The following is a 25,416-nucleotide window of genomic DNA, read 5'->3' as shown; positions in this document are numbered from 1 at the left end:
CACTAGTAGGCCTTTTCCTAGTAGTGGAGCTATAAGTATATGAAAGCTCAACAAAAGAAACTAAGTGGGTGTGCATCCAACTCGCTTGCTCACGAAGACCTAGGGCAAATTTGAGGAAGCCCATCATTGGAATATACAAGCCAAGTTCTATAATGAAAAATTCCCACTAGTATATGAAAGTGACAAAACGAGAGACTCTCTATTATGAAGATCATGGTGCTACTTTGAAGCACAAGTGTGGTAAAAGGATAGTAACATTGTCCCTTCTCTCTTTTTTCTCTCATTTTTTTATTTGGGCCTTTTTTTATGGCCTCTTTTCTCTTCCCCTTTTTTATTTTATTTTTCGTCCGGAGTCTCATCCCGACTTGTGGGGGAATCATAGTCTCCATCATCCTTTCCTCACTGGGACAATACTCTAATAATGATGATCATCACACTTTTATTTACTTACAACTCAACAATTACAACTCGATACTTAGAACAAAATATGACTCTATGTGTATGCCTCCGGCGGTGTACCGGGATATGAGTGACATGTATGAAAGAATTATGAACGGTGGCTTTGCCACAAATACGATGTCAACTACATGATCATGCTAAGCAATATGACAATGATGGAGCGTGTCATAATAAACGGAACGGTGGAAAATTGCATGGCAATATATCTCGGAATGGCTATGGGAATGCCATAATAGGTAGGTATGGTGGCTGTTTTGAGGAAGATATATGGTGGGTGTATGATACCGGCGAAAAGTGCGCGGTATTAGAAAGGCTAGCAATGGTGGAAGTGTGAGAAAAGTGCGTATAATCCATCGACTCAACATTAGTCATAAAGAACTCATATACTTATTGCAAAAATCTACAAGTTATCAAAGAAAAGTATTACGCGCATGCTCCTAGGGGGATAGATTGGTAGGAAAAGACCATCGCTCGTCCCCGGCCGCCACTCATAAGGAAGACAATCAATAAATAAATCATGCTCCGACTTCATCACATAACGGTTCACCATACGTGCATGCTACGGGAATCACAAACTTTAACACAAGTATTTCTCAAATTCAAAACTACTCAACTAGCATGACTCTAATATTACTACCTCCATATCTCAAAACAATTATCAAGCATCAAACTTTTCTTAGTATTCAACACACTCAAAAGAAAGTTTTACAAATCTTGAATACCAAGCATATTATTATTTTTAGCAAATTACCATGCTATTTAAGACTCTCAAAATAATCTAAGTGAAGCATGAGAGATCAATAGTTTCTATAAAACAAGTCCGCCACCGTGCTCTTAAAATATATAAGTGAAGCACTAGAGCAAACTATATAACTCAAAAGATATAAGTGAAGCACAAAGAGTATATGACAAACTACTCCGAAAGATATAAGTGAAGATCAATGAGTAGTTTAATAATTATGCAACCATGTGAAGACTCTCTAACATTTAAGAATTTCAGATCTTGGTATCTTATTCAAACAGCAAGCAAAGCTTAAGAAAATAAAATGACGCTCCAAGCAAAACACATATCATGTGGTGAATAAAAATATAGCTCCAAGTAAAGTTACCGATGAACGAAGACGAAAGAGGGGATGCCTTCTGGGGCATCCCCAAGCTTAGACGCTTGGTTATCCTTGAATATTACCTTGGGGTGCCTTGGGCATCCCCAAGCTTAGGCTCTTGCCACTCCTTATCCCGTAGTCCATCGAATCTTTACCCAAAACTTGAAAACTTCACAACACAAAACTTAACAGAAAACTCGTAAGCTCCGTTAGCGAAAGAAAACAAAACACCACCTCAAGGTACTGTAATGAACTCATTCCTTATTTATATTGGTGTTAAACCTACTGTATTCCAACTTCTCTATGGTTTATAAACTATTTTACTAGCCATAGATTCATCAAAATAAGCAAGCAACACAATGAAAACAGAATCTGCCAAAAACAGAACAGTCTGTAGTAATCTGTATCAAACGTATACTTATGGAACTCCAAAAATTCTAAAATAAATTGGTGGACCTGAGGAATTTGTCTAGTAATCATATTCAAAAAGAATAAACTAAATAGCACTCTCCAGTAAAAAGTTAAAGCTAATCTCGTGAGCGCTAAAGTCTCTGTTTTTTACAGCATGATCATAAAGACTTCGCCCAAGTCTTCCCAAAGGTTCTACTTGGCACAAACACTAATTAAAACACAAAACCACATCTAAACAGAAGCTAGATTGATTATTTATTCCTAAACAGAACCAAAAAGGAAGAAAGTAAAATAAAATTGGGTTGCCTCCCAACAAGCGCTATTGTTTAACGCCCCTAGCTAGGCATGATGATTTCATTGATGCTCACATAAAAGATAGGAATTGAAACATAAAGAGAGCATCATGAAGAATATGACTAGCACATTTAAGTCTAACCCACTTCCTATGAATAGGGATTTTGTGAGCAAACAACTTATGGGAACAATAATCAACTAGCATAGGAAGGCAAAACAAGCATAACTTCAAAACTTTAAGTACATAGAGAGGAAACTTGATACTATTGCAATTCCTACAAGCATATTTTCCTCCCTCATAATAATTTTCAGTAGCATCATGAATGAACTCAACAATATAACCAGCACCTAAAGCATTCTTTTCATGATCTACTTGCATAGAAAATTTACTACTCTCCACATAAGCAAAATTCTTCTCATGAATAGTAGTGGGAACAAACTCAAGAAAATAACTATCGTGGGATTGAAAATTGAAATCAAGATGACAAGTTTCATGGTTATCATTATTCTTTATAGCATACGTGTCATCACAATAATCATCATAGATAGGAGGCATGCTTTCATCATAATAAATTTGCTCATCAAAACTTGGGGGACTAAAAATATCATCTTCATCAAACATAGCTTCCCCAAGCTTGTGGCTTTGCATATCATTAGCATCATGGGTATTCAAAGAATTCATACTAACAGCATTGCAATCATGCTCATCATTCAAAGATTTAGTGCCAAACATTTTAATGCATTCTTCCTCTAGCAATTGAGCACAATTATCGGAATCCTTATTTTCACGGAAGATATTAAAAAGGTGAAGCATATGAGGCACCCTCAATTCCATTTTTTTGTAGTTTTCTTTTATAAACTAAACTAGTGATAAAACAAGAAACAAAAAGATTCGATTGCAAGATCTAAAGATATACCTTCAAGCACTCACCTCCCCGGCAACGGTGCCAGAAAAGAGCTTAGTTGACGGGGTGTGAGTGCCACTTACCTAGCTTCGCCGGCAACGGCGCCAGAAAAGAGCTTGATGTCTACTGCACAACCTTCTTCTTGTAGACGTTGTTGGGCTTGCAAGTGCACAGGTTTGTAGGACAGTAGCAAATTTCCCTCAAGTGGATGACCTAAGGTTTATCAATCCGTGGGAGGCGTAGGATGAAGATGGTCTCTCTCAAACAACCCTGCAACCAAATAACAAAGAGTCTCTTGTGTCCCCAACACACCCAATACAATGGTAAATTGTATAGGTGCACTAGTTCGGCGAAGAGATGGTGATACAAGTGCAATATGGATGGTAGATATAGGTTTTTGTAATCTGAAAATATAAAAACAACAAGGTAACTAATAATAAAAGTGAGCGTAAACGGTATTGCAATGCTAGGAAACAAGGCCTAGGGTTCATACTTTCACTAGTGCAAGTTCTCTCAACAATAATAACATAATTGGATCATATAACTATCCCTCGACATGCAACAAAGAGTCACTCCAAAGTCACAAATATCGGAGAACAAACGAAGAGATTATGGTAGGGTACGAAACCACCTCAAAGTTATTATTTCCAATCAATCCGTTGGGCTATTCCTATAAGTGTCACAAACAACCCTAGAGTTCGTACTAGAATAACACCTTAAGACACAATCAACCAAAACCCTAATGTCACCTCAAGTATCCGTGGGTATGATTATACGATATGCATCACACAATCTCAGATTCATCTATTCAACCAACACATAGAACCTCAAAGAGTGCCCCAAAGTTTCTACCGGAGAATCACGACGAAAACGTGTGCCAACCCCTATGCATAGGTTCATGGGCGGAACCCGCAAGTTGATCACCAAAACATACATCAAGTGAATCACGTGATATCCCATTGTCACCACAGATACGCACGGCAAGACATACATCAAGTGTTCTCAAATCTTTAAAGACTCAATCCGATAAGATTACTTCAAGGGGAAAACTCAATCCATTACAAGAGAGTAGAGGGGGAGAAGCAACATAAGATCCAACTATAATAGCAAAGCTCGCGATACATCAAGATCGTGCCAAATCAAGAACACGAGAGAGAGAGAGATCAAACACATAGCTACTGGTACATACCCTCAGCCCCGAGGGTGAACTACTCCCTCCTCATCATGGAGAGCGCCGGGATGATGAAGATGGCCACAGGTGAGGGTTCCCCCCCCCCTCCGGCAAGGTGCCGAAACAGGGTCCCGATTGACTTTCGGTGGCTACAGAGGCTTGCGGCGGCGGAACTCCCGATCTATTCTCTGTTTTGGAAGTTTTAGGGTACGTGGGTATATATGGGTGAAAGAAGTACGTCGGTGGACCTCCGGGCTATCCACGAGGCAGGGGGCGCGCCCCCCACCCTCGTGGGCAGCTCGGGACTCCCCTGGCGTGCACTCCAAGCTTTTCCGGTAGCTTTCCTTCAAAAAATAACTTCTCCAGTTGATTTCATTCCATTTCGACTCCGTTTGATATTCCTTTTCTTCGAAACACTGAAATAGGCAAAAAACGGCAATTCTGGGCTGGGCCTCCGGTTAATAGGTTAGTCCCAAAAGTAATATAAAAGTGGAAAATAAAGCCCCAATATTGCCCAAAACAGTAGATAATATAGCATGGAGCAATCAAAAATTATAGATACGTTGGAGACGTATCTGACATTTTGAGTATATGTTCACTGACAGAACTATTCTCCTCCATCTTGCAGCTATAGAACTTGTTGGAGACTTCATATCTCTCAACTCGGGCATTTTCTTGAAATATTAACTTCAACTCTTGGAACATATCATATGCTCCATGACGTTCAAAACGTCTTTGAAGTCCCGATTCTAAGCCATAAAGCATGGCACACTGAACTATCGAGTAGTCATCAGCTTTGCTCTGCCAGACGTTCTTAACGTCATCAGTAGCGTCTGTCGCATGCCAAGCACCTAGCGGTGCTTCCAGGACGTAATTCTTCTGTGCAGCAATGAGGATAATCCTCAAGTTACAGACCCATTCCGTGTAATTGCTACCATCATCTTTCAACTTAGCTTTCTCTATTAACACATTAAAATTCAAAGGAACGGTAGCACGGGCCATTGATCTACAATAACATAGACATGCAAAATAACTATCAGGACTAAGTTCATGATAAATTAAAGTTCAATTAATCATATTACTTAAGAACTCTCACTTACATAGAAATCCCTCTAGTCATCTAAATGATCACATGATCCAAATCAACTAAACCATGTCCGATCATCATGTGAGATGGAGTAGTTTTCAATGTTGAACATCACTATGTTGATCATATCTACTATATGATTCACGTTCGACCTTTCGGTCTCAGTGTTCTGAGGCCATATCTGCATATGCTAGGCTCGTCAAGTTTAACCCAAGTATTCTGCGTGTGCAAAACTGGCTTGCACCCGTTATATGTGAACGTAGAGCTTATCACACCCGATCATCACGTGGTGTCTCGGCACAATGAACTGTAGCAACGGTGCATACTCAGGGAGAACACTTATACCTTGAAATTTAGTAAGGGATCATCTTATAATGCTACCGCCGTACTAAGCAAAATAAGATGCATAAAATATAAACATCACATGCAATCAAAATATGTGACATGATATGGCCATCATCATCTTGTGCTCATGATCTCCATCACTGAAGCATCGTCATGATCTCCATCGTCACCGGCACGACACCTTGATCTCCACCGTAGCATCGTTGTCGTCTCGCCAACTATTGCTTCTACAACTATCGCTACCGCTTAGTGATAAAGTAAAACAATTACATAGCGATTGCATTGCATACAATAAAGCGACAACCATATGGCTCCTGCCAGTTGCCGATAACTCTGTTACAAAACATGATCATCTCATACAACAATTTATATCACGTCATGTCTTGACCATATCACATCACAACAAGCCCTGCAAAAACAAGTTAGACGTCCTCTACTTTGTTGTTGCAAGTTTTACGTGGCTGCTACGAGCTTCTAGCAAGAACCGTTCTTACCTACGCATCAAAATCACAACGATTTTTTGTCAAGTGTGTTGTTTTAACCTTCAAAAAGGACCAGCCGTAGTCAAACTCGATTCAACTAAAGTTGGAGAAACAGACACCCGCCAGCCACCTATGTACAAAAACACGTCGGTAGAACCAGTCTCATTAACGCGGTCATGTAATGTCGGTCCGGGCCGCTTCATCCAACAATACCGCCGAATCAAAGTAAGACGTTGGTGGTAAGCAGTATGACTATTATCGCCCATAACTCTTTGTGTTCTACTCGTGCATAAAACATCTACGCATAGACCTGGCTCGGATGCCACTGTTGGGGAACGCAGTAATTTCAAAAAAATACCTACGATCACGCAAGATCTATCTAGGAGATGCATAGCAACGAGAGGGAAGAGTGTGTCCACGTACCCTCGTAGACCAAAAGCGGAAGCGTTTAGTTAACACGGTTGATGTAGTCAAACGTCTTCGTGATCCAACCGATCCAAGTACCGAACGTACGGCACCTCCGCGTTCAGCACACGTTCAGCTCGATGACGTCCCTCGTGCTCTTGATCCAGTTGAGGACAAGGGTGAGTTCTGTCAGTATGATGGTGTGGCGATGGTGATGATTATGTTACCGGCGCAGGGCTTCGCCTAAGCACTACTGCGATATGATCGAGGTGTGTAACTGTGGAGGGGGCACCGCACACGGCTAAGGCAAAACTTGGTGTGTTCTAGGGTGCCCCTACCCCCGTATATAAAGGAGGGAGGGGGAGGCCGGCCGGCCCTAGGGGCGCGCCAAGGAGAGGGATTCCTACTAGGACTTCCTAGTCCTAGTAGGATTCCTCTACAAGGAAGAGGGGGGGAAGGAAGGAGAGGGAGAGGGAGTAGGAAAGGGGGGCGCTGCCCCCTTCCCCTAGTCCAATTCGGACTGCTAAGGGGGGCAGCCCTTGCGGCCCTCCTCTCTCTCCACTAAGGCCCATGAGGGCCCATTAGTTCCCCCGGGGTTTCCGGTAACCCCTCCGGCACTCCGTTTTTATCCGAAACCACTCGGAACACTTCCGGTGTCCGAATAACATAGTAAAATAGATCAATCTTTATGTCTCGGCCATTTCGAGACTCCTCATCACGTCCTTGATCTTATCTGGGACTCCGAACAAACTTCGGTCATCAAAACACATAACTCATAATACAAATCGTCATCGAACGTTAAGCATGCAGACCCTACGGGTTCAAGAACTATGTAGACAGGATTGAGACACGTCTCCGATCAATAACCAATAGCGGAACCTGGATGCTCATATTGGCTTCTACATATTCTATGAAGATCTTTATCGGTCAAACCGCATAACAACATACGTTGTTCCCTTTGTCATCGGTATGTTACTTGCTCGAGATTCGGTCGTCGGTATCATCATACCTAGTTCAATCTCGTTACCGAAAAGTCTCTTTACTCGTTTCGTAATGCTTCATCCCGCAACTAACTCATTAGTCACATTGCTTGAAAGGCTTATAGTGATGAGCATTACCGAGAGGGCCCAGAGATACCTCTCTGAAACACGGAGTGACAAATCCTAACCTCGATCTATGCCAACCCAACAAACACCTTCGGAGACACCTGTAGAGCATCTTTATAATCACCCATTTACATTGTGACGTTTGATAGCACACAAGGTGTTCCTCCGGTATTCGGGAGTTGCATAATCTCATAGTCTGAGGAACATGTATAAGTCATGAAGAAAGCAGTAGCAATGAAACTATAAAGATCATAATGCTAAGCTAACGGATGGGTCATGTCCATCACACCATTCTCCTAATGATGTGATCCCGTTCATCAAATGACAATACATGTCCATGGTTAGGAAACATAACCATCTTTGATCAACGAGCTAGTCAAGTAGAGGCATACTAGGGACACTATGTTTTGTCTATGTATTCACACATGTACTAAGTTTTCGGTTAATACAATTCTAGCATGAATAATAAACATTTATCATGAAATAAGGAAATAAATAATAACTTTATTATTTCCTCTAGGGCATATTTCCTTCAGTTGTTGTATTCATGTGGCATTGTATGCCTTTGTATCCCCATCTATTCTGTAATGGTACGATGTAATGATATCCACCTTGCAAAGCGTCTTTAATATGCGCTTCTATCCTTGGTGGGACCTTCGAGTTCCTCTCGGATAGGGTCGCATATTGGGTGTGACACCCATGGTGTGCGCCAACTGTCGTGGAGCACGGCAGATGTCCTACTGTGAGGAGTTAGTCATGAGGCCAACACATCTACGTAATAGCTTGAGAGGGGTTGGGTGGGAGGAGAGACGCGAGATTTTTTACCCACGTTCAGCCCCTCATGGTGGAGGTAAAAGCCTACATCTTGCTTGATTTATATTGATGATGATGACGATCTCGATTACAAGGGCGGTGTTTCGCTACCTCTATCTCGAGAACATCTACTTTGATCTTGTCTAAGACTTGTCTGTCTGTCTAAAACTTGTCCCTCTCGGGGTGCCCCGCCCCTCCTTATATAAGTTGAAGGGGCGGGTTACATGACCAGTCCTAATAGGATTACGATTACTCTATTATAACCGCAGTCCTAGTCTTGCTTCCTTTGTAAGAGAATATTCCTTATGCCTTTCCTCTTAGGCCAGCCTAACGTAACATGAGCCGCCCTTCCATGAGCCGCCTTCTGGGCCACCGGGTCTTATCGCTCCTCTGACCCTCCTGCCGGGTCACCAATGAGTCACCAGGCCCGGCCAGGTCATCAGTGAGTGGAGAGATCCGGGCGGGTCACTTAGTGAGTCGCCAAGTTCGGCCGGGTTATACTTCCGGCCGGGTCATACCGCGGGGTATATCCCCGACTGGAAGGCACTAAGTAAATGACACCTACACACATGCAAACTAAGAAATTAATTTGAGCTCAAATTGCATATAAATCAAATAAACTCCCACATAATTACTCTGAAACTAAAACCCACAAATCACTATATTTATAGAGCATTGCACGAGCTAATCTTGCAATGAGAGATTAAAGGACAAAGTTGCTAACCTTTGTGAACATTTGGAGAGATGGGGTGCCTCAAATCTTGGCAAAAAAATGGAGGATGAGCTCGAACTAAGGGAAAGAACTGAGTGGGGAAAGGAGAAAACAGATAAATGGGCTCGGGCTGGATGAAGGGTTTATATAGAGACATCTTTAGTCCCGGTTGATTATACAAACCGGGACTAGAGGTCTACCTCTAGTCCTGGTTTGTGATACGAACCAGGACTAAAGGGGCTCATGGGGCCCCAGCCTGCCGCCACCCCTTTAGTCCAGGTTTGTATCACAAACCGGAACTGTATGTAAAAAATGAATCCGGACTAAATAGTAGTCGTTGGAACCAGGACTAATGATATTATTAGTCCGGGCCAAAATCTGACCGATACTAATGGACCGGACGAAAGGCCTGTTTTCTACCAGTGACGGGTCGTATTCTTGTGAACATATTGGCTTTGCACTGTCTATGGTTTTAACCTATGTATGTGCAATTTAAGAGGGTGGCCACATATGGTTGGCGTTTTGGCGTACGGATGATGACAACTGATGTTTAGGGAAGCTGACTCCCGTTTCAAGGATGGTTGTCTAGTTTTCTCCTCATCTTTTTCGTCGGGGCAACGATTTGATTCCAGTTTGATGTCGCCCACATTTTCTGGCCCCGACCACCGACTTCCCGGCCGTTGCACCAACAATGTCATCTTGACTCTGAGAGTGCTCTAGAGATCTAGAACTGGCATCGAGCTTTGCTCATGATGCACTGTTGAAGAGTGCAGTAGGAAGATAACATCGTCATACCCAACTACCCAAGGACACGTGTGTTATCTTCTATTCTTGTATAAGGATGATACTACAAGTGTTAGACAACTTTAATAGATGGCCTTAGTTTTTCAAACATACCTAGTGGGTCTCTGGTGCACATGTATCCAACTTGCCTCCCACATCAGAATAACCTGCCTCCCGTCCCCTGCGTCCCTCTCTGAGGCGACTCGGGGGAACCCTAGCTCCCTCCGCCGCCGGCCCTCAAACACCCTCCCACCCCCCTCACCGCCGCCGAGGGACACAACCGGGCAAAGCCCAGACAGTGCCGGCGGCGGCGGGGCCTCTCCCTGGCGTGTCTCTCTCTCTCCCCTGGCGGCGGCACGAGTTCTTCCAGCGGCTTGGCGGCGTGGCGCGGCGGAGCTCCGACGATGACTCGGTCCTACGGCGGGGTGGAGGGCAGGGCACCGTCCAGTGGTGCTGCCTCCGCGGCGGCTGCGGCTTGGGGCCCTTGACCCCAATCCGATCTGGATCTGGTGGTGGTTGGGTCTGGGCCATGGCGGCTAGCGAGGCGTGGTGTTCGTCGGGGCTTGTCGGCCTCTAGGCACCATGGGGGTGCCGACGGCGACGCGTGCCCGGCGTGGTGACGTTGGTGGACGTGGTGGTCATCTTCTTCCAGAGATGGCCGGCCAGAGGCTTGGTGATCGGATCTCGAGATCCATCATCTTGTCCCGGCTGCGAGTAGGGGAGACATGGTTTGCCGGTGAAAACCGAGCCGACGGCAGGCGATGGCAGCATTCTCGCCGTTACCTTGATGGAGGCATCGTCGTGTAACTACTGTCGACCCACTTGTGCTGCTCCGGGGGAAACCCTAGGATCTAGTGTTCCAGATCGGACGATGGCGGCACTGCGGTGTTGTTTCTCTCTTGGGAGCATCGTTTGCGGAGCAGCGCTAGAAGTCAGAGGCAGGAGGTGGAGCGGCTTCGTCTTGCACGGAGCTTTGGTGGAGATGTCATGTCATGCCTGACCGACAGGTGCTACGCTTTGTCATGCCTGGTCGGCAGGTGCTACGCACGACAGATCTTCCAATGACTTCAAACTGTGTCAGCTGGTGGTACTTGGCAGCATGGCGCTGAGGTGTATCAGTGGCGACCGCGACGTGCTCAGCTGTTTGCGCGCAGGGAGGAGGTGCCGTTGGGCGTTGTGGTGGCGTTGACGATAGCTAGACCGAGCAAGGTTCATGCATCAGTACAGTTCTGAAGATGGAGCGGTGGCAGTTGGCGGCGGCGGCCTCTGAGAGCACGCCGGAACAGTGTGTGCCCCAGACCCGGCAAGTGGCTAGGTTGGGGTCTCAGGTCTTAGATGTTAGGCTTGGCTGCGATATCTGTTTGGTATTAGGCCCAGGCTATCTGCGCCCCTTCATCAACTGAATAGGTGTAGCGACAGTTTGTTGCTTAGACGGCGGCTTTAGTCTTACTGTTGTATGACTTTGTAAGGTCTTGTGAGAATAATTAATAAAGTGGCCGTATGCATCGCCCAGATGCAGAGGCCGGGGGTCATCCTCCTTTTCTAAAAAAATGTATCCAACTTGCGAAAACAATTAAAATAGAAAACAAAATAAAAGTTAGACCATTTTGTAACAAATATGGCCAAGTGTTATACTCATGTGAGAAGTTTCGCAAAAAAATGATTCCTGTGGTATTCTGGACAATTAAAAAATGAGTCAATTATACTATTGGTATCACAACTTGGCGTGAAAAGTCAGTTTAGTGCTTAAACTCGCGGCATATATTGAACTGGTGGCACAACTTGGCTTTGACGTGCATATACGGTGCAAATCACGTTTCTATATGAACACAGTGCTGATTAGGCACGCCTACGTGGCACGGGCCCGCTGTCAGGGACAGGTGATGAGGAGGACGTGTGCCTGCTTATCTTGCAAAAAAAAACCTCAGAATATTTTTTCATTGTTCTCACAGATGGAGCTGTGCGGGGTCCATCTGTCAGCAACCCACAGCATTTTGCAAAAATTGACGCCAATGTGATTCAATCGCATGACCTGCAGGGGCAAATGCCACACCAGTACACCCGTCAATGTTCCTTATGATAAAATTGATACGTAACATATATAAACTTTCTATCTTAAGAGGAACGGAGTCACAGCAGCCCATTTTGCACTGTTATTTAAAAACACTTTATAGATACATGATTATTGTATATTATTTATAACGCATGATTATAATTTACAAATATCCTACAAATTCGTAAAAGAACAGTGTAAAATGGGTTGCAGGGACTGTAGCCCGCATAATATTCAAAGAACATATAGGGGCAGCATCAAGTTGTTACATGAATTTGTCCTCGCTCAGGCGGTTAGTCGCGCGCAGCTGTGAGCTACAGGACAGTGGTTTGAATCCTTGCAGGTGCCATTTTTTCAATTATTTTTGAGATGCTGACAAGTGGACCCTTGCGGCCGTGGCAAGAGCTTTTTCATGAGGAAAAATTTCCGAGGTTTTTTTTATGCAAAATAGCAGGCCATACGTCCTCTCTACCTCCTCGCTGACAGCAGGCCCATGCCACATTGGCGTGCCTAATCAACACCCTCTTGGTATAGAAACGTAATTTGCACCGTATATGCACGTCAAAGCCAAGTTGTGGCACCAGTTTAATGTATGCCACTAGTTTTAGCACTAAACTGACTTTTCGAGCCAAGTTGTGGCACCAGTGGTGTAATTGACTCTAAAAAAATCAATACTATATAGAAGTTACTATTCAAGTTTCTCTATAGTTGCAAATTTGTTTCTCCCATAAGACATTTTTGTAGTTCAAATTAAATTGCAAAAATATCTTATAACAGAAAGATATAACAAAAATATCTTATAACATCTTTTTCCATGACAATCTTTTACTACCTTCGTATGTATATATATAAGGAGGTAGCAATTAAGTAGTCGGTGAGCCAATTAATGATATGCATAACATCAATTAATTACAAGCTATTAATTAGACGGCACTTTTTAGTTACCTATCGTATTCGGCCAATAGTTGTTAATTACAAGCTATTAACGATATGCCAACTTATAACAGAAAGGTATTAAGATGGCAGTTTGCAGGGGCAGAGACATGGCAAGTGGAGCTATAGCCGAGGCCTAGTAATGATGGCCCCCGCGTCATTCACAGGAACGACTCGGGCGGCTCCTCCGCCACCGCCGCTCTACTCTCCAAAGCCGCCGTTCTACCCCGCTGTCGCCGGCCCACGCCTCCAGGGCAAAGCCCTATGCGGTGGCCGGCGGTGGCGGGTGCCTGTGCGCTCGCCCGGGCCCAGCGCGCCTCCACCACTTCGTCACCTATGCAAGGTACGTTGCTGGTGTGCGGCTGCGCCCCGGGTGGCAAGCGGCCTAGATCCGGTGCTCCAGCACATGGAACCCATGGTTGCTCGCGCCTCTAATGGCCTCCGGCATGGATGCGTGCACTCCGCCATGGTTTGTGCATCGAGCTTTCTACTAGGAGGTGGACCGTGATAGTGAGGTACTGGCCTTTCATGTGGTCCACGGCTTGGTAGTGGTGATCCAGATCTGGTCGGCCGAGTGGTGGTGACTACAGACTGTGCTACAGTTAACTTCTACGACTCCATGACGCCTGTGGTCATCGAAAAATCTTCAGGAGTCTTCATCTCTCAAGATTCAATGGTTGATTTCGGCGATGAGATGCTAATTGTGGACGAGGGCTTACGCAGATGGTCGGTTGTGCAGAGGTGATGGTCGCATTGCATGTAGCTGCTGGTATTACGAAAAAGTGGTGGCGACAACACTTGAGTGACTTTGATGGTGGTGCTACTCAAGCACCCAATCTCGAGCTCTGGGGCAAAAACCTAGGTCTAACTTTAGCTGGTTATACCTGGCAATGGCGATGTGTTTTTACAAGGTATGTTTTTTTTACTTCGTCGCCTATGAAGGGAGTGAAACTCAAGCGTCATCTTCAGCAGATCCAACCACCAAAGTCATCATCAATGGATTGATTTTTCAGGGTGAAAAGCTAGAGACTGACTTTGGTGGTTGGATCCGCTGACGATGACGCTTGAGTTTCGCTCCCTTCCTGAAAGTATTGCTCCGCGTCGTCCTTGCGGTGTCATGAAATGGTTGGTGTAGATATGGTCATTACTACAGTTTGTTGGTGTGGGTATGACGACGACGTTTGGAGCCGTTTCTTTTTTCCTCGCCTACGCATAGTTTTGGTCTAATATGACTTTGATAGTTGTTGGTGTGTTTATGTGTGAGTTGATGTTGGCTGTGCGCGTCCTAACGATGCGGAGGTCGAGTGTTTGCTCATTGTGTTTTGTATCCTCTTGATGCATCATTATGAGTAAATAAAATCCACCCTTTGTCAAAAAAAAGTAATGATGACCCTTGTAATTTTTTCTTAGAAAGTACAAAAAAGATCATCAAAGTGCGTCATTCAAGGTACTTAGCCCTAGCTCCGCTTAGTTTGTGGTAACTATATATTCTCCTTAGTTGTACCGAAAGAACGTTTGGCATGTATCCCACCAGCACGACACAGTTTGTGCGGTCGGCGAGTGGCCGCGTGAGTGCGTGATTTTGACAATGCATGATATCAGCACAACATCAGCTGAAAGTAGTTAGTCGTTACTGCCACCCTCATCCTATATGTGCTAGCTGCAGCTGATGTATTGCTACGACAAGCTAGCTAGCTAGCATGCATCTATTCAGCATGGCCAAGAAGCAGAGCCTCTTCTCCGCCGTGCTCGGGACTCGGCCTCCGATCTCCACCCGAGCCACCGCCACCGCCGTGACCAAATCCGAATCGATACCGCACCCTTCCTCGCTGCACCACCACGGCAGGTCATCCCATCCTTCCATGGCAGAGAAGCTCGCCGCCGGGCGAACCCTCGTCCTTGACGTCGACGACGGGCTCCTCCTTCCGTCGTCGTCGTCCCCCTTCCCCTACTTCATGCTCGTGGCGCTGGAGGCCGGAGGGTACCTACGGGGCCTCGTACTTCTCCTGCTCTACCCAATCATCTTCTGCGTGGGCCGCGACAGCGACGCGGCCGTGAGGTTGATGGCTATGGCGGCCTTCAGCGGGTTGCGCGCGGGCCCGTTCCTCGCTGGCCGCGCCGTGCTGCCCAAGTGGCTCATGGAAGACGTGGCCACGGAAGGCTTCGAGACAATGAGGATGAGTGGTGCGGCCGGCGGGCGGAGGGTGTGCGTGGCGAGGAAGTTGCCGAGGCTGATGGTAGAGGGGTTCCTCAGGGAGTACCTCGGGGCGGAGGCGGTCGTCGGGAAGGAGATGAAGGTGCTCTGGGGGTTCTACACAGGTCTAATGGAGGACCAAGACAAGGTGGTGTTGGAGGAGGAGGAGAAGATCATGCTGGAGGGTAATGATGCCGTGGGATTCTCTGGCTCGCTCCAGTTTCTCCAGCATCCCCTCGCGCGCTGTTGCAAGGTAGTGCTAACTCCACAGCTAGCTAGCTTCTTGTTTTATTTGCAACTCGCGTGAGTCAATTTTTGGAGAATGCACCCTGAGGCGAAAAGTCTTTTTATAGTGCATCCGGTCGATATAGACCGTCCGTCAGAGCGGATTCGACGATCCAGATCTAATAGTTGTTGTTAATAGTATCCACGTCTTTCTTATATGATTAGTTAGGTATTTTTTTACCACATTGAATGTGACGTGAGAAAAATGTTTTTTTGTTCAACCAAATTTTCTTTCCCTTGTTTGAACATTTTCTTTCCCTTTTTCTATTTAGAAGACATTGAATTTTTTTTCTAGATTGAAAGTCTCGTTGTGACGGTTGGAGCAACCATTTCTAATGTCCATTGAATTTATGCATCACAGTCCTAATAACTTATGTGCAACACGTTGATAACTTTTGACCCAGGAAAATAAAGTTGAAAAAATATGTCCCCAATCATTTTTGAGTGAATTACATAGTAAATTACGCAACCGCAGACCCGATGATGTACAAACGCAGTGATAATTTTGATCCCGATAACTCATGTGTAAATAATATGGTAATATATGCACAACTGGGTTGATAACTTACTTAGTCCAAGTGTGATAACTTTTGACCGGGAGGGCGGACTTGTTGAAAAACACACTTCAGTGACTTGCGTGTTGAATATCATGGTAACATACCCACAACGGAGTTGATAACTTAGTTAGCCCAGGTGTTGTCGAAACATACCAACATGAGATCTAGTTTTGAATGTCTCATCGCAATAAATCTTTTTATGTGAAAATGATTTTTTATCGGAATGATGGTTTGAGTTACAAAACATTTTTAATTTTTTGAATTACGTATGGAATCTTCCTTGTGATTAGCACTTCCCGTCTTTTAGGGCATGCGTGAATGTGCATATGGGGAGGAGGTCGAAGGAACTATTTTTTATGCCTCAATAATTTTTATGTAAACAACATGATAACTTATGCTCAAGTGGCATGACAACTTGCATAGCATATGCGTGGTAACTTTTACCCGAGAAAAAAATCATCGAAACATACCAACATGGGATCTAGTTTTAAAGATCTCGTTGCGACGAATCTTTTATGTGAAAACAGTTTGTCGATCAGAGCGACGATTTGAACTACAAAACATTTTGATGTTTTAAAATAGAAAGAATCTAAGATGACACCAGCATTTTGTCATCTAGTGCATGCATGCATGTGCACGTGGGGAGAAAGGTTGAAAGACCATTTTTAATGTCCGGTAATTTCTATGAAAACAACATGGTAACTTAAGGGTGTATTTGGTTGCAGTTTGCAACAGTAGTTGCATTGCATGTTCATCTCTAGCCAGCCTGGTTGATGAAATGCAGTCTCATATGCAGCAGATGCAACCTGTTTGGTTGCCTGCATCGCATGGAGAGGCATTTACCCCCCCCCCCCCCCCCCACTGTTTGGTTGCCGTTTTTGTGCTTAGGGTGTGAGCAGATGCAAACTTCAGCTGTTTGGTTGCAAACAGCGTTTGTGTTCTGCTCACCCCATTCAAATGTGATGGCCTTACCACCACATGATCAGCACAACAGCAACAGCAGAACAACAAGATCAAACGAAGCAAGCAATGTAATGACAGCAAACTTAACATAGCAAGAAAGGAAAAGACAGCAAACTACTTAACTACATAGCATAAGTCTAGATTAAAAGCAGGGGCATCCTCCTTCCCTGCCCCATGCCAGGGTGCTGCTCCTGGCCAAAATATGAACAAGTTCCAGCACAAGTCTCACCACACACCATAAAAGTTCTCAACTAACACCTTACTTAAGTTAACTACATAGCCTGCTCGATGTTACCAACGCAATTGTGCCTGGTGCAACGAAACCTGCACATCACCGAGCAGTCGTGGTTGTAGATTTGAACCTTCAGTCCGAGTCCGGAGATGCGCACAACGACGAGGTCGCCGGGGACGATCCGGTGGCGGCGGCAGAAGTAGTTCCAGTCCCGGCCAAGCACCATGTGCCCCTCGAAGTTCTGCACGTGCACCCAGAACACGCACTGCTTGTTCGCCGACAGACTGACGATGCGCGGGAGCCGCTTGATGACCTGCCAGGTGTTCATCACCTCCACGAACTTGGGAGGCACGACGAGCATGGCGAGGTCCTCGTTGTCCTTGATCTGCTGGTAGAAGCGCATCAGCTCCCTGGCCCCCTCCTCATGGCCCTGCCTCGGAGATTGTCCCTTTGAACGAGGCACACTCATGAAGGCGATCCTGCCAGGCAGGTCCACCTTCCTGAGCCACCTGTTCATGGGGATGAAATCCTCGGTGCGCTCAGCTCCGGCCACCACCTGAGCTCCTCCTCCCGGCACATCCCAATCAGTCTTCAATATCTTGTCAGGTAAGATGACAAGTATTAGTGCACAAACTTTTTGCAAAATGGCACTGATCAGGGACATTTGCCCAAGAGAAAATGACACTGATCAGTCCACTAACTCTTTGAGGAAATGCCACTTATCAGTGGACTTGCCCAACAGCAAGTGCCATTGATAAGTGGCATTTTGCCCAACAGCAAGTGCCGGCAAATGCCACTTATCAATGACACTTGCTGTTGGGCAAATGCCACTGATTAGTGGCACTGATCAGTTGACTTGCTGTTGGGCAAGTCCACTGATCAGTGCCATCTTCTTTGATGCAACTGGCACTCAACACTGCACTATCTTTTTTGTTCAACCAAATTTTCTTTCCCTTGTTTGAACATTTTCTTTCCCTTTTTCTATTTAGAAGACATTGAATTTTTTTTCTAGATTGAAAGTCTCGTTGTGACGGTTGGAGCAACCATTTCTAATGTCCATTGAATTTATGCATCACAGTCCTAATAACTTATGTGCAACACGTTGATAACTTTTGACCCAGGAAAATAAAGTTGAAAAAATATGTCCCCAATCATTTTTGAGTGAATTACATAGTAAATTACGCAACCGCAGACCCGATGATGTACAAACGCAGTGATAATTTTGATCCCGATAACTCATGTGTAAATAATATGGTAATATATGCACAACTGGGTTGATAACTTACTTAGTCCAAGTGTGATAACTTTTGACCGGGAGGGCGGACTTGTTGAAAAACACACTTCAGTGACTTGCGTGTTGAATATCATGGTAACATACCCACAACGGAGTTGATAACTTAGTTAGCCCAGGTGTTGTCGAAACATACCAACATGAGATCTAGTTTTGAATGTCTCATCGCAATAAATCTTTTTATGTGAAAATGATTTTTTATCGGAATGATGGTTTGAGTTACAAAACATTTTTAATTTTTTGAATTACGTATGGAATCTTCCTTGTGATTAGCACTTCCCGTCTTTTAGGGCATGCGTGAATGTGCATATGGGGAGGAGGTCGAAGGAACTATTTTTTATGCCTCAATAATTTTTATGTAAACAACATGATAACTTATGCTCAAGTGGCATGACAACTTGCATAGCATATGCGTGGTAACTTTTACCCGAGAAAAAAAATCATCGAAACATACCAACATGGGATCTAGTTTTAAAGATCTCGTTGCGACGAATCTTTTATGTGAAAACAGTTTGTCGATCAGAGCGACGATTTGAACTACAAAACATTTTGATGTTTTAAAATAGAAAGAATCTAAGATGACACCAGCATTTTGTCATCTAGTGCATGCATGCATGTGCACGTGGGGAGAAAGGTTGAAAGACCATTTTTAATGTCCGGTAATTTCTATGAAAACAACATGGTAACTTAAGGGTGTATTTGGTTGCAGTTTGCAACAGTAGTTGCATTGCATGTTCATCTCTAGCCAGCCTGGTTGATGAAATGCAGCCTCATATGCAGCAGATGCAACCTGTTTGGTTGCCTGCATCGCATGGAGAGGCATTTACCCCCCCCCCCCCCACTGTTTGGTTGCCGTTTTTGTGCTTAGGGTGTGAGCAGATGCAAACTTCAGCTGTTTGGTTGCAAACAGCGTTTGTGTTCTGCTCACCCCATTCAAATGTGGTGGCCTTACCACCACATGATCAGCACAACAGCAACAGCAGAACAGCAAGATCAAACAAAGCAAGCAATGTAATGACAGCAAACTTAACACAGCAAGCAAGGAAAAGACAGCAAACTACTTAACTACATAGCATAAGTCTAGATTAAAAGCAGGGGCATCCTCCTTCCCTGCTCCATGCCAGGGTGCTGCTCCTGGCCAAAATATGAACAAGTTCCAGCACAAGTCTCGCCACACACCATAAAAGTTCTCCACTAACACCTTACTTAAGTTAACTACATAGCCTGCTCGATGTTACCAACGCAATTGTGCCTGGTGCAACGAAACCTGCACATCACCGAGGAGTCGTGGTTGTAGATCTGAACCTTCAGTCCGAGTCCGGAGATGCGCACAACGACGAGGTCGCCGGGGACGATCCGGTGGCGGCGGCAGAAGTAGTTCCAGCCCCGGCCAAGCACCATGTGCCCCTCGAAGTTCTGCACCTGCACCCAGAACACGCACTGCTTGTTCGCCGACAGACTGACGATGCGCGGGAGCCGCTTGATGACCTGCCAGGTGTTCATCACCTCCACGAACTTGGGAGGCACGACGAGCATGGCGAGGTCCTCGTTGTCCTTGATCTGCTGGTAGAAGCGCATCAGCTCCCTGGCCCCCTCCTCATGGCCCTGCCTCGGAGATTGTCCCTTTGAACGAGGCACACTCATGAAGGCGATCCTGCCAGGCAGGTCCACCTTCCTGAGCCACCTGTTCATGGGGATGAAATCCTCGGTGCGCTCAGCTCCGGCCACCACCTGAGCTCCTCCTCCCGGCACATCCCAATCAGTCTTCAATATCTTGTCAGGTAAGATGACAAGTATTAGTGCACAAACTTTTTGCAAAATGGCACTGATCAGGGACATTTGCCCAAGAGAAAATGACACTGATCAGTCCACTAACTCTTTGAGGAAATGCCACTTATCAGTGGACTTGCCCAACAGCAAGTGCCATTGATAAGTGGCATTTTGCCCAACAGCAAGTGCCGGCAAATGCCACTTATCAATGACACTTGCTGTTGGGCAAATGCCACTGATTAGTGGCACTGATCAGTTGACTTGCTGTTGGGCAAGTCCACTGATCAGTGCCATCTTCTTTGATGCAACTGGCACTCAACACTGCACTATCCTAAACATGGTAACATCTAAAAATAGCAACACCAAGTGCCAATAGCACCCATGTACAGCCATGCAGATTTGGCACCATCCTAAAATGCTTCTACTACATGCACGTATAACATTCAACACAAACCCTAGCTAGAACATGTATGTTAGCAACATGGAACATGAACATGATCCTATCTAGAACATGAACATGCCATCAGTCAACATGATTCTAGCATTCATCACTCAACATGAACATGCCATCAGTATAACATTCATCACTCAACATGAACATGATTCTATCATGAATACACCTACTAGCATGAACACAAATCATAGGACACACAAGCAGTAGCATAAGAAAAATTATACAAAACAAGAACAGATCAGTCCGATTGGATTCAATTGGGATCGCATCCAATCAGATCTGCTATAATCCTATCTAATCCTATCGAATCCACTAACTACTACAACATGCCTAAGAAATAAACATCTAATCTACATCTAGGAGCAAGGATTGAGGGGTTTGACTCACCGGAGCACGCGCAGCCGCGGCGAACCGAGGCCGGGGTGAAAACCCCGGTGGGAAGGAGAGAGGGGGCGGGGCAGAGGAGGAGCCGGTCCCGGCGACGCCCTGCGGCCTCGGCCCCGTGCTCAATGCCACGCCGAAGGTCGAGAAGGACGGCCCGCCGACCGAAGAAAACCCTTGGACGGGGGTCAAGAAAACCCCCGTGGCCAATGGGGTCCCAAGAAGGGGCGGCTCTGTCGACGGCGCCGGCCTCGAGCCCAGGACCACGAGGTCCGGAATCGGCGGAGCAGGAGCGGCCGGCACCGCATTGTCCGGCGCTCGTGGTGGCCGGCAGCAGATGGGGGACGGCACACGCAGCGCCGACGCCAGGTCGCGGCCCGAGTTCTGAAGCCCGGCCAGCCAGCGCTCCTGGATGCCGGCGATGCGCTGGTCGACGGGGGTAAGAGGGCGGCGCGGCGGTGGGCGTACCGGAGCCATCGGAGGAGAGGAGAGGGAGGGACGGTGAGGGAGAGAGAGGGAGCGGTGGGAACAGTGCGTCTGGGCGGTGACAGGAGAGTGAGGGAGAGTAATGAGACGTCGCCTCCGTCTCCCGCGCTGCCCGAGGCGTGCAACTACCTCGCACACGTGGCCGCGCGCGGCCAGGCTCGCGAGAAACTGCTAATTCGACAGTTTCCGCCGGGCCAGGCTGCAGGCTGCTTTAAGGTCCGTGCGGGCCTCAAACCGCATGCAGCCCAGGCAACCAAACAGGCCGCGCACATCCCGCGGGCCTGGTTGGGCTGCATGCGGGCAACCAAACACGCCTTAAGTGTCGCAGACGTGATATCTTATGTAGTACATGCCTAGTAACTTTTGATTAAAAAAAAGGTCGTTGAAACATGTCGACATGGGATCTAGGTTCGTAGGTCTCATTGCAACGAATCTTTTATGTGAAAACAGTTTTTCAATCCGACAGACGGTTTGAGCTACAAAACGTTTTAAAATTTCAGTTTTGAAAAGAATCTGCAAACATCATCACTTTTATTTTTTCTGCATGCATGTAATTATGAGCTTCTAATGAAGTAAACTGGACACCCCACATAGTAAAGGAAACAACAACGAAGTTAGTAGTATCTGTATACAGTTTGTCTAATTCACATCTAAATGTTTTTTAAGAATGTCACATCTAAGCTTTCACAAATATATAATTTATCAACAAGAAACAAAAAAAACTAGGAAAAAAATAGACCACAAACAGAGTGAACATCAGCTTAGATATGACATAACTATTTCACATCTAGATGTGTCCTAAACAGACCCATCTGCATATGTGCATGCACACGTTCAGATATCTATATCTATATCTATACCTACTAATAAAGCAAGGTGTGTTTCTCCAATTTTTTCATCCGTTCACCACCAAAAATATTTTTCTTATATCCGAGGTGGTACTAAATTTTCGTGGTCCATCTGCTAAAAAATAAAAAGTTTTGTCCAGAATTTCGTACGTGGGCCGCATGCACTAAGGCCCAGAAAAGTCACCAAATTATATCCTGCGCACGCAGCTGGAAAACCTTATTTATCGCACAGCACGGCATATACTTGGAGCTTCCTATCGGTCGCCCAATGTTGGGCCGGTCCATTTCTATTTTTTCTGTGTTCTTTTTCTATTTTTATTTCTTCCCTTCCAATTTATTTTTTCCTTTTCCCATAAATTAATTTTATAAATTTTCCGAAATTTCGTTTTTTGTACTAATTTTGTTTAAATCTTAGGATTTCAATATTTGTTCCCACTTTCAAAAACATTGGGAAATATAAATTGTTATTTTCAATCAAACTTTGTTTGGAATTAAAACAATGTTCACATTTTTCAAAAAGAAAATTGAATTTTTTTCTAGATATCTAAAATAAATTTCATATAAAAAATAATAGAAATACGAAAAATATTCATTTTATCAAATGTTCACAAATTCAAAATAATGTTCGTGATTAAAAATATATTTTTCAAAATTGATTTGAATGTTCAAAACAAATTCGAAAAAGGTTCGTTTCTCCTCCTTAAAAATGGTCCTGTTTTCAAAAAGTGTTTGTGAATTTAAGAAAATCTTTCTTATTTCAAGTTTTGTTTTCCTTTTTCTAGAAGTTAACGTTTTTTAGAAGAAAAAAATGCTCACATGTTTTAAAGAAAAACATGAGGTCACCACAACCTCGACAAGGAGGCGGACCTGAAGGAAAAAAAATGTACGCATTGGATAGTGGCCGCCACTCCCACCAACCCCACTACTATAAAGATCTCGCGGGCCAAATATGATCCGTGAGAACACCACAGCTCTGCGCTCTATCGTCCCACTGTTGTGTGGAGACCGTTTTGATGGACATATCAATTATCTCTTCTGATGCTTCTCGCAAAAAATCTCTCCCGTTGCAATGCACGGGCATATGTGCTAGTGTTGCTTAAATTCAGTACCGTAGAAAATTAGCAGTCCTTTGTTTTATGGCCGTCAAACTTTTTCTAACACATCTCCTCTTCTCTGTCGGTACGTGTAGAATGTCTACCTCGTGACACGAGACGACAGAGCCACATGGAAGGCGCTAACGAGGAGCAGGTACCCCAAGGCCCTGGTGTTCCACGACGGCCGCCTCGCATTCCGGCCGACGGCCGGCAGCACGCTGCCATGTTCATGTGGTTGCCATTCGGCGTTGCCCTTGGCGTCGCCCGCCTCGCCATCGCGCTCACCGTGCCATATCGATATTCCACACCAATCCTGGCATCCACTGGCATGTCGTGGCGCCTCAAGGAGGGCGAGCGGCCGCCGCTGCTGGGCGCCGACGGCGAGCCAGGGCGTCCGCGCGGGCAGCTGTATGTGTGCAACCACCGCACGCTCATCGACCCGGTGTACATATCGGTGGCGCTGGACCGACCGGTGCGGGCCGTGTCGTATAGCCTCAGCCGCTTCTCGGATCTCCTCTCGCCGATCGGTCGCACCGTGCGGCTGGCACGAGACCGCGTCGTTGACGCAGGCATCATGGGCCGCCTCCTGGACAGCGGCGACCTCCTCGTCGTCTCCCCCGAGGGCACCACCTGCCGGGAGCCGTACCTACTCCGGTTCAGTCCGCTGTTCGCGGAGCTCAGCGACGACGTGGTACCCGTGGGCCTCGCCACCGAGATGGGCATGTTCTACGCGACCACCGCGGGGGGGCTCAAATTCCTGGACTCGCTCTACTACATGGTGAATCCAAGGATGTGCTACACGGTGCAGTTTCTGGAGCGGGTGAGCACGTCGGCGGTCAAAGAGAGGAAGGTGCCGAGCACCGACATGGCCAACCTCGTGCAGAGGAAGATGGGGGATGCGCTTGGATACGGCTGCACCATGTTCAACAGGAAGGACAAATACCTCATGCTTGCTGGCAACGACGGCAAGTGCTCGATTGCTCCTGCAGCTGTGAGGAGCTAAGAACAACCGATGATTAGTCATATCTAAGCTAGACTCTTTTTTCTTACGGTCTGTTCAGGATGGGTCATAGACGACACCTCCTCACCTCATAGCTGCAATATGGAGCTCGTTGTATCTGTATTCAAGGGTCTAAACAAAAAAGTTTGCCATGGTTAAAGTAATAGATTTGAATGGTCGGCCTTGACCATGGTTAAAGTAATAGATTTGAGTGGTCTAAACAAAAAAGTTTGCCATGGTTACCGTAATAAATTTCCTTGTCAAAAATACAACATTGCCATTATTGGGTTTGTAGACTTTGAATTCGGTTCGTAAAATATATTCCTGTTTTGCTTGAACCTTCATATTTATATTTAGTTTCTATATGCATGCTAATATGTAGTTGCAATGTAAACTAAAATCGTGTAAGTTAGAAAAAACAGAATTATACTTTGTTATATTTAAGGGATTGGCTAGGTCCGGCTAAAAGTTAGTGGAGAAAATATACTCCACTAAGCTTTACTCGGCCAGATCCTCCTCTGTTTTACAGGGGATCAGTTAGAGTTGGCCCAACAATGCATGATGAGTCGTGCATCAAACCCATCAAGCAAACGTTCGCACTCTAGTGATGTACTCCCTCCGTTCCTAAATATAAGTCTTTTTAGAGATTCAACTACAGACTACATACGGAGTAAAATGAGTTGAATCTACACCCTAAAATATGTCTAGATACATCAGTATGTAGTCCGTAGTGAAATCTCTAAAAAGACATATATTATGGAACGGAGGGAGTACCTAATTAAGAGAGACTGGGTAGGTT

General features: G+C 45.4%; 1 pseudogene; it reads left to right on the top strand.

Annotated features, from left to right (window-relative positions):
- Positions 1-14,777: 14,777 nt before the first annotated feature.
- On the top strand, positions 14,778-24,627 carry LOC123097231 (probable glycerol-3-phosphate acyltransferase 3; annotated as a pseudogene).
- Positions 24,628-25,416: the final 789 nt, after the last annotated feature.

Source organism: Triticum aestivum, chromosome 4D (genome assembly GCF_018294505.1).
Source record: "Triticum aestivum cultivar Chinese Spring chromosome 4D, IWGSC CS RefSeq v2.1, whole genome shotgun sequence".
In the NCBI taxonomy this organism is placed as follows: Eukaryota; Viridiplantae; Streptophyta; class Magnoliopsida; order Poales; family Poaceae; genus Triticum; species Triticum aestivum.
This window is presented reverse-complemented; position numbering and strand designations above follow the sequence as displayed.